Source organism: Triticum aestivum, chromosome 3A (genome assembly GCF_018294505.1).
Source record: "Triticum aestivum cultivar Chinese Spring chromosome 3A, IWGSC CS RefSeq v2.1, whole genome shotgun sequence".
Lineage (NCBI taxonomy): Eukaryota > Viridiplantae > Streptophyta > Magnoliopsida > Poales > Poaceae > Triticum > Triticum aestivum.
The window spans coordinates 644,679,582-644,690,058 of record NC_057800.1 but is presented as its reverse complement, the minus strand read 5'-3'; positions in this window follow the sequence as shown (position 1 = coordinate 644,690,058).

The window sequence follows — 10,477 nt, the reverse complement described above, 5'->3', positions numbered from 1 at the left end:
AGATCTCTCCTTCATAACTACCATCATCTCCTTCACCACCAAAAGGAGAATTGAATATCGGGTATGGTCACTCCCCTTGTCTTCCGCCAAGCTTGGGGGAGGTGCCCCGGTATCGTATCATCCCACTATCTTTCTGCTTTTTTTTTATCTTAGTTCAATCGTTTGCTTTCAGATGAAATAAACTTTAGTTCGATCATTTCTTCTTTTGAGAGTTTGCTTAGTGATCTATCCTTATAATTGTGTGCAAGTTATGTAATGAAGTTAGTTTTAGTTTTTTGCTTTCTTTACTTTCATGTTGCAATTGAAGAAAAGAAATAAGGAAGAAAGAAAAAGAGAAAGGAAATAAATGGAGAAAGGAAATAAATAATGAAAAGATTTTATACTAATCCTTTGGTAGGTTGATACGTATCCAATGTATCTATAATTTTTGATTGTTCGATGCTGTTTTATTATCAATCTTGGATGTTTTATAATCATTTTATAGTCATTTTATATCATTTTTTGGTATTAACCTATTGACATAGTGCCAAGTGCCAGTTGCTATTTTTTCAATGTTTTTACATCGCAGAAAATCAATATCAAACGGAGTCCAAATACCACGGAACTTTATGGAGATTTTTTATGGACCAGATGGAACATATTGGTCCCTGGTTGCACCTGGGGGGAGTCTCGAGGATGGGACAACCCACCAAGGCACGCCAGGAGGCCCAAGTGCGCCTGGTGGGTTGTGCCCCCCGGACCGCCTATTTGCTCTATAAATACCCCAATATTCCCAAAACCCTAGGGGAGTCGACAAAATATTCATCCAGCCGCCGCAGAGTCCAGAACCACCAGATCCAATCTAGACACCATCACAGAGGGGTTCACCACTTCCATTGGTGCCTCTCCGATGATGCGTGAGTAGTTCTTTGTAGACCTTCGGGTCCATAGTTAGTAGCTAGATGGCTTCATCTCTCTCTCTCTCTCTTTTGATTCTCAATACAATGGTCTCTTGGAGATCCATATGATGTAACTCTTTCGTGGTGTGTTTGTTGGGATCGATGAACTTTGAGTTTATGGTCATATGTATCCTTTATATCCATGAAAGTATTTGAGTTTCTTTGATCTCTTTTATGCATGATCTCTTATAGCCTCATATTTCTTCTCCGACATTTGGGTTTTGTTTGGCCAACTTGATCTATTTATCTTGCAATGGGAAGAGGTGCCCGGTAGTGGGTTCGATCTTACGATGCTTGATCCCAGTGACCAAAAGGGAACCACCACGTATGTATCGTTGCTACTAAGGATAAAAAGATCGGATCTATATCAACCACCCAGATCTCGTCTACATCATGTCATCGTTCTTATTGCATTACCCTGTTTTCCCATGAACTTAATACACTAGATGCATGCTGGATAGCGGTCGATGTGTGGAGTAATAGTAGTAGATGCAGGCAGGAGTCGGTCTACTAATCTTGGACGTGATGCCTATGTAATGATCATTGCCTGGATTATCGTCATAATTATTTGAGGTTCTATCAATTGCCCAACAGTAATTTGTTTGCCCATTGTTTGTTATTTTTCTCGAGAGAAGCTACTAGTGAAACCTACGGCCCCCGGGTCTTCTTTATCATATATTTTCCTTTGCGATCTAATTTTTATTTGATCTTATTTTCAGATCTATTAAACCAAAAAATCCAAAAATACTTTGCTGCACTTTATTTTATTTGCGATCCATTATCTATCACAAATTTATCTCCCGTCCACACACCGTTTGAGGCACCATACCCGAAAGGGATTGACAACCCCTTTAACATGTCGGGTTGCGAGGTGTTGTTACTTTTGTGCAGGTGTCGAATGTGGGGTTCCAGCATACCCTTAAGGTTCGAACACTGGGGTGCGCGCGGAGTCTTTTCCTCCCACCGATCTACGCCCTAGCTCACTAAGATCTCGTGGACGAACTCGACGAACTCGCAACACAGAAAGACACAAGATTTATACTGGTTCGGGCCACCGTTGTGGTGTAATACCTTACTCCAGTGTGGTGGTGGTGGATTGCCTCTAGGGCTGATGATGAACAATACAATGGGAAGAACAACCTCCTAAGGTTGAGGTGTTCTTGTGATTGGCTAACTTGTGTGTGTGGGGATGATCTGAATCGTGCCCCCCTTGCTGGTGGCTAGCTCTACTTATATATGCCCTGGTCCTCTTCCCAAATATTGAGCGGGAAGGGAGCCAACAACGGCGGGCAAAGTTGAAGGGGGACAGCTAGTACAAGCTATCCTGACAAAGGTGGTCTCCGCCTGCGAAAGACTCTGGTGGTGACGCTGTCTTGGGCTCCACGATGACCTCCTTTTTTCCGTCCTTCTGGTCCTGGTCTTGTTGCACCAATATGGCAACCTTTGCCTGAGGCCTCGGTACTCCTCGCCTATGCAGGCCTCCTTAGCACCAAAGAGGAAACAAGGACGCTGCGCATGCTGGCGCCCGCCTGGTGTCGATCGTCATGGCTCATGTCACGAGAGCCTTGTGAGGTTTGCCTCGCCTTGATATCTCTGCTCCTTGTGAGCCTACCCGACTAGACCACTCGAGAGGAGGTCTTGTGTTGTCTGCCTCGCAAGGCTTGGCCCCTCGCGAGGGTCTTGGATGCCTTATTGATGAAGATGGGCCGTACGACCTGCCAGCTTAGCCATGCAGCAGGCCGCAGGCAGGCAAGTCTGAGGACCCCCGTTTCCAGAACTCCGACAGTAGCCCCCAGGCCCAAGGTGTGCTCGGGCTTGGCTTAGTGGCAAAGCCAAGGGTCAAGTATGGAGCACCGCGAGCCCCTAAAAGCCTGCGGCCTCGGTTGACGCATGGCGGTTAATTGGACGTGGGCATCTCTGCTTCCCCACGCTTCCTCGGCAACTGCACGACTTGACAAAAGGCTGGCGCAGGTAGCACTTTCCTTCATTGCTTCTTCCTCGCCTTGCTCCAAATCCCCTTCCTTGCTCTCCGCCACCGCTATCTCCAGATCCGCTCCAATCTCATCCCATAGCTGCGATCCATGGCACCGCGCAAGGCCAAGGCTTCCTCAGTGCCGGCTTGGTATGATCCGACCCTTGAGGCACCCTCCATCACGGAGAAGAGCCTCGCCTCCGTGCACCTGCTGACGGCAGGCGAAAGTAATGAGTGGGGGGAGACGGAGCTCCGGCTTGCCTCCGACGTGCCAGAGCCCGAGGAAATCACCTTCTTCCCCTTCTTCTCGAGCAGCTTCGCCGTCGGGTTGGTTCCTCCCTTCTCTAATTTCTTTTACGAAGTCCTCGACCACTACGGGCTCCAGGCGTTGCATCTCCATCCCAACTCTGTCCTCCTCCTCTCCATCTTTGCCTACTACTGCGAGGCGTACCTCGGCGTGATGTCGTCCGTGGTGCTCCTGTGCCATTTCTTCTTCCTCCATGTCAGCGAGGGTCACATCTCCGAATGCGCTAACTTCGTCGCATCCGGTAAGGCCAACTCGATCTCGAGCACCGGGAAGAGGGCCGACAACATTCGATCCAAATGGGTCATGATGGACGCCAACTGCGCCGATCCGCGTCTGGCATTACCCACGGAGGAGCTTGCTGATGAGCGGGCCTCGTTAGTGTTGGGGCAGATGGTGACCGACCTAAAGCCGGGCAAAGCGAGGGCGGCAAAGGTGGCGGGGGTCATGCTTTTGAGGGAGTTCTTGACCCTGCGAGTAGCTCCACTCTAGGCGCATGCACGCCCCCTATGGGAGCTTGAAGAAGAGGGGAACATGACCGCCTGAGGCTAGGGGCCCTACCTGACGATGAATTGGCCGTTGTCCTGCGCCTCATAGTTGGGGACAACCAGGAGTACCCACCAAGCGCCTTCGTCCCCTTGTTCCAATGCAAGGATCGGGAGGAATTCGTCACCTCCGGGCCGACCTTTGATGTGCGTGGGTTGGTGCCGCTGGCACTCCTGGGAACCCCCGCAGCACCGAAACCGGTGGAGGTGCCTTCTGACAAGCCCCATGGGGAGGGGGAAGAGGAGGTGGACCCGGAGAAGACTCTGGAAGAGGTGGGGGAGACTTCCCCTCTGAGCAAGGCTGAGATCCTCCGCGCCCTTCCTGACGATGCTGAGGCCGACGCCCGCCAAAGGGAGAGGGAGCAGCCCCCCATCCCGACGAGAGGTAGGTCATCATTGGTGCCTCGTGATGCCGCCCCCGTCCCGATGATGTCAGGCTTCAGGCTTCCTAAACAGAAGTATGTCGCGGTGGATCAATATGTGTCTCAAGCTTCGCCTTGTCCCTGTTTGCACTCTTCATTTCCTGATGCTGGCCCCTGGTTGATCAGGCCGTCGTCTTCTGCGAAGAAGAGGAAGGAGGATGCGGCGTCCGTGCCTCCTTCCTCAGAGAAAGGGGGAGCAACGCCCGCATCTCCCCATCCCGGTCATCCTTGCGGGGCCAAGAGGAGCATCACCACGTGGAACCAGCCCCCATGGCCCTTCCAGCTCTGGAAGTGCCGGCGCCTGGTGCGGCCGATGAGGTTCCAGCTGCTCCTGAAGTCGCGGTTTCCCAGGCCTTGGTGACGATGTCGCCTCCTCCCACTGCTGCACCTCCACTTCCAGGTTCTTCTGCTCCTGCTGCTACTCTAGAGCGTGCTCTCTCAGAGATGACCCGGCTACAGGCGGATCTCCTAGGTGCAGACCCATGCCTTGTGGCCAGGCGCCTAGAGCTGGCCTCAGGCTGCCTCCATTCCGACTTGGCGGTTCGTGCGGCGCTGGGCTAGGCCGCTGCGGCTTCTGAGAAGGAGAAGCAGAGTGCCGCCAATGCCGCAGCCGGTCATGAGATGGCGTTGAAAGACGTCGAGGTCGCCCGTGAACGCTGCCAGGCGCTGGAGGACGAATTGCAGGGCCTGCGCGCCAAGCTCGCCGAAGAAGCACGCTGCCACCAAGCGAAGGAGGCAGAATGAAGGCCCGGGAGGATGCCGTCAAGAACTGTGATGCCGAGATGGCGGAGTTGGGGTGGACGCAGGCCGCCGAGCGCAACCGGTTGGAAGAGCTGGAGCGGGAGGCGCAGGCAAGGGATGCTGAGCTCGACGCTAAGGCGCGAGTCCTGACCGAAGACCATGCGGCCTTTGCCGATCTCGAGAAGAGGTCCCGCAAGGCACCGAAGGCGCTTTACGAGCACTGCATGGAGAGGTCGCTGGCCACCAACGAGGATGGCCCTGCCCAGGTGCTTCCTCTCTTGGTGCAGGCACTCGAGGAAGTCGTTGACAGCGTTGGTCCTATGGCGGAGGCGGAGGCTCGCGTCCTGTCTTCAGCTGCATTGACTCGCGTCTTCAGCCAACTGCACCTTCGCGACCTCGACGTTTGCCTTGACGAGCTGCTGGAGCCTGTGGCTGAAGACCAATACGAGGCTGTTGCCGCAGCTGTGCAAGGTCAGGTGAAGGCCTTGTTAGAGAAGTTCCACAGCTTTGTCTCCGCTCCTCTGTCCGGCGATGTCGCCGATCCTGCAACTGGTGGTGAAGGCGAAGACAACGTTGCTCACGAAGTAGCGCCTTCTGCAGTTGATGGCAGCATCCATGGGTGACCTGCGGCTACTCTCCTGTTTTGTTCCTGCAACATGCATTAGGCCTCGGGGAGGCGTTTAGACTTTTCATTTGGTATCGTGAGGACAATATGTTTATAATATTTGCTTCGAGATTTTGTGATTTCCTTCCTATTTGCTTTGCATTCTGCGTCGGCAGAGCCCGGCCCCGCACATACCTCAACCGCCATTGGGCCGACCAGAAACCATGACGGACCAAGGAGTGAGGGGCTATGTGACCAGTTAGGCTCCTGAGTCGTGATGCTCAGGAGTCCCCCTTGACGCGCAAACAGCTTATAGGGAGAGTTCGCGAGGATAGACTGATGTTCTACGTTGGCAGGGCCCGGCCCCGCGCATACCTCAACCGCCATTGGGCCGACCAGAGACCAGGACGGACCAAGGAGTGAGCTGCTACGTGACCAGTTAGGCTCCTGAGTCGCGATGCTCAGGAGTCCCCCTTGACGCGCAAACAATTTCCATACCTGCCCTCGCCGAGGCCTCGGGAGGGGCGCACGGCGCCCAGGTCCGGGAGACCTGGTTGGGTGGCGTGCGCTTGGGTGTGGCCCAAGCGCAGCCTCCGTGCCCAGCCCCCTCGCGCGGCTCTCCCAAGGGGAGGCGCTGCAGTGAGGCCGGACGCTGAGCTCTGGGCTCCCTGAGGTTGGTACGGCCGTGGGGCCGCCCTCAGTTGTTTATCACCAGCGCGGAGCATAGTGCTTCCGCTTGTGCACGGGCATAGCCACTCCTCGGCAGTGTCGATGGCCAGCACGGAGCATGGTGCTTCCACTTGTGCGTGGGATGGGGGCCCCTCCGGGAGGAGCCCCCGGGGCGTGTACATCCCTGCCCTGACACGTGGCTTGCACGAAAGGGCTACGAGGTGTATCTGGGCACTTGCGAGCCAGCGCGGAACTCACGAGGCCCTATCTCAAGGCAGGTTGCGCCTGGTCTTGAGTCTTGGTGACTGTGTGTTCCTGCAAGGCGGTTAGGTGCAAGCACTCTACGTCCTCAGGTCCCGGCCCTCGAGCGAGCTCAGCCGCCGCTAGTATGCCAGGTCGCAATGCCGTGGTCAAGGCCATGGGTGAGGGCTGGAGAGCCAGTAAGAGCTCCTGAGTAGAGATGCTCAGGAGCCCCCCTTTTAACGCGCAAGCGAATTGCACGGGGTGAATGTATCCATGGCGGGTGGCAATCGAGCAGGCGATAACCGTAGGCAGGTTAAGTGATACGTCTCCAACGTATCTATAATTTTTGATTTTTCCATGCTAAATTATATTCTGTTTTGAACATTATTGGGCTTTATTATACACTTTTATATTATTTTTAGGACTAACCTATTAACCGGAGGCCCAGCCCAGAATTGCTATTTTTTTACCTATTTTAGGGTTTTGCAGAAAAAGAATATCAAACGGAGTCCAAACGGAATGAATCCTTCGGGAACGTGATTTTCGGAACGAACATGATCTAGAGGACTTGGACCCTACGTCAAGACATTAACCAGGAGGCCACGAGGTAGGGGGGCGCGCCCACCCCCACCAGGCGCACCCTCCACCCTCGTGGGCCCCCTGTTGCTCCACTGACGTACTCCTTCCTCCTATATATATCCATGTACCCCCAAACGATCAGAAACGGAGCCAAAACCCTAATTCCACCATTGTAACTTCTTGTATCCATGAGATCCCATCTTGGGGCCTATTCCGGAGGTCCGCCGGAGGGGGCATCGATCACGGAGGGCTTCTACAGCAACACCATAGCCCTTCCGATGAAGTGTGAGTAGTTTACCTCAGACCTACGGGTCCATAGTTATTAGCTAGATGGCTTGTTCTCTCTTTTTGGATCCCAATACAAAGTTCTCCCCCTATCTTGTGGAGATCTATTCGATGTAATCTTCTTTTGTGGTGTGTTTGTTGAGATCGATGAATTGTGGGTTTATGATCAAGTTTATCTATGAACAATATTTGAATCTTCTCTGAATTCTTTTATTTATGATTGGTTATCTTTGCAAGTCTCTTCGAATTATCAGTTTGGTTTGGCCTACTAGATTGATCATTCTTGCAATGGGAGAAGTGCTTAGATTTGGGTGTAATCTTGCGGTGTCCTTTCCCAGTGAAAGTAGGGGCAGCAAGGCACGTATTGTATTGTTGCCATCGAGGATAACAAGATGGGGTTTATTTCATATTGCATGAGTTTGTCCCTCTTCATCATGTCATCTTGCTTAAAGTGTTACTCTGTTCTCTTGAACTTAATACTCTAGATGCATGCTGGATAGCGATTGATGTGTGGAGTAATAGTAGTAGATGCAGGCAGGAGTCGGTCTACTTGTCTCGGACATAATGCCTATGTACATGATCATACCTAGATATTCTCATAATTATGCTCAATTCTGTCAATTGCTCAACAGTAATTTGTTTACCCGCCGTGAATACTTATGCTCTCGAGAGAAGCCACTAGTGAAACCTATGGCCCCCGGGTCTATCTTCAATCATATTAATCCTCCAATACTTATTTATTTTTATTGCCTTTTATTTTACTTTGCATCTTTATCATAAAAATACCAAAAATATTATCTTATCATATCTATCAGATCTCACTCTCGTAAGTGACTGTGTAGGGATTGACAACCCTTTATAGCGTTGGTTGTGAGGATTTATTTGTTTGTGTAGGTATGAGGGACTCGTGCGTGGCCTCTTACTAGATTGATACCTTGGTTCTCAAAAACTGAGGGAAATACTTACGCTACTTTGCTGCACCATCCTGTCCTCTTCAAGGGAAAACCAACGCAAGTGCTCAAGAGGTAGCATTAAGCAGGGAAGGCAAATCAGCTTGGGTAAATGCAGGAAGATACATGCCACCAGGTCTGGCCTGAGCGGCTTGGGGATGATGCAGCCCGAGGGGCGCCCCTAGCAAGGTAAGCTAAAGATGTGAGCTAAAGGGATACATGCCGCGGGGACGGACCCAGACGGCCTGGGAATAATGCAACCCAAGGGGCGCTCCCAGCTTAACAAGCTTGGAAGATGTCACCTGGTTCTGTAGACGAAGCAGAGTTGGTGCAGCTGAAGGCGTGCGTCGAAGAAAGGACTCCTCATGAGCCACCGGAGCCCTGAGCCTCGGGAGGCTCTGGGGGCTCAGGAGGCTCCCCGAAGACCGTCTCCATTCCCTCCAGGACGACGTGGTACCTGGCCTCTTCAGCCGCCAGGTCACGCCGCATGTTGCGGTGATAGGCCGACGCCATGCTCGGCAAGCCAAGGGGCATGCGAACGTAGCTGTGTGGTGGGCCCTTGAAACGGCCCATAAACGAAGGCCAGAAGCGCTCCTGAGACGCGACCTTGTTGAGCCCTGGGATGTCGATGAAAACGCACAGCTCAGCACCCTCGCCTGGGTGGTGAGCCGCGCCCTGTGAGCTGCTGTCGCCGCACATGGCTATTGCGTCTTGCAGTTCCTGTGTGGTCTTGGCGATGAACTCCTGCGTTGTGGGCACCCATTGCCCTATGTTCTCCTGAGGAAAACGTGCCGCGTAGCACGCCCCCAAGTGGTGCCCAAGCGCCTCCCTCGTGAGGTTGGCAAGGCCTGAGGCCCTCTAGAAGAGAGCCCCTGAGCCCTGCCCGAGGAGGGTGCTGGGCGCACCTTCCTATGCGATGGAGGGAGGCGCCCCTAGGTCGGATGCCGATCCGGATGAGGCTCCTGCCGCGACGCCATCCTCCTGAGGTCCTGCGCGGCGCAGCTGTTTGTTCTTGGGGATGGCCTTCGGAGGGCCCTCACTTTTGCTGCCGGGGTCGTCGATTGCTGCAGCTTGGAAGGCGCGCTCGAGGGAGCACACCGCATCCCTTTCTTCACATGGGACCATGATGACCCCGCCGCTTCCAGGCATCTTGAGGACGTTATAGTCGTGGTGGGTGACCGCCATGATCTTGGCCAGGGACGGATACCCAAGGATGGCGTTGTACGGTAGGTGGATGTGGGCGACGTCGAAGTCGATGAGCTCGGCGCGGTAGTTGTCGTGCGTGCCAAAGGTGACAGGCAGGTGGACATGCCCTATCGGTGTGGTGGAGCCGTCGGTCACTCCTGAGAAAGGTTTGGTAGGCTGGAGCTGCTTGTATGGCACATGGAGGTTGTCGAATGTGTCGACGGACAGGACATTGAGCCCTGCACCACCGTTGATGAGGGTCTTGGTAACCTGCACATTGCTGATGACTGGGGAACACAACATCGGGAGGACGCCGGTGGTGGCCGCGCACTTGAGCTGATTTGCTGAGTCGAAAGTGATGGCGCACTGGGACCACTTGAGCGGGCGCGCTGCCTCAAGATTGGGGAGCACTGCGTTCACCTTGCGAGCGAACCATTTGAAGATGCGCTGAGAGGCTGGGGCCTGGGCGCCGCCCAAGATGCAGGCGATTGCATGCGGCTCCTGGAAGCCCCCAGCCCCCTCGTCCTGATGATGGTCGTTGTTCCTTCTTGGTGGCGGCAGTGGAGGAAGACCGGCGTTGGCTTGGGGGCGATCCTCATGAGGCTGGTCCCTCCAGGGCCCCTCGCGAGGATGGTCTTGCCAGTGGTCCTCACGAGGCCTGTCGCACCATTCCTGGCGCAGGCCACGGTCGTCCCAGCGTCTGCCTCCTCGTCCTCCTCCACGGTCGTAGCCCCGGTCGCTGCTCTCGGGGCGTCGACCGTAGCATCCCTCGCATAGGGCTCAGAGCTCTTAGCAGTCGCTGGTGTTGTGGGTGTTCAGGTTGTGGAAAGCGCAGAATGGTCGGCTGTTCTTGGATGACTCGGGCTGATCTCTGCCCCGTTTGGTGTCGGGCTCCGCAGCTAGCACTGCCGCTTCCTTGCGCTTCACGTCCTTGGCCTTGGCTTTCTTCTCCTCTGCGCCTGCGACTGGAAGCTCAAGGAGGGAAAGGCGCCCCTCCTTACCTCTTGCGCACTTGGTTGCCAGGTTGAACAGCTCTTGAG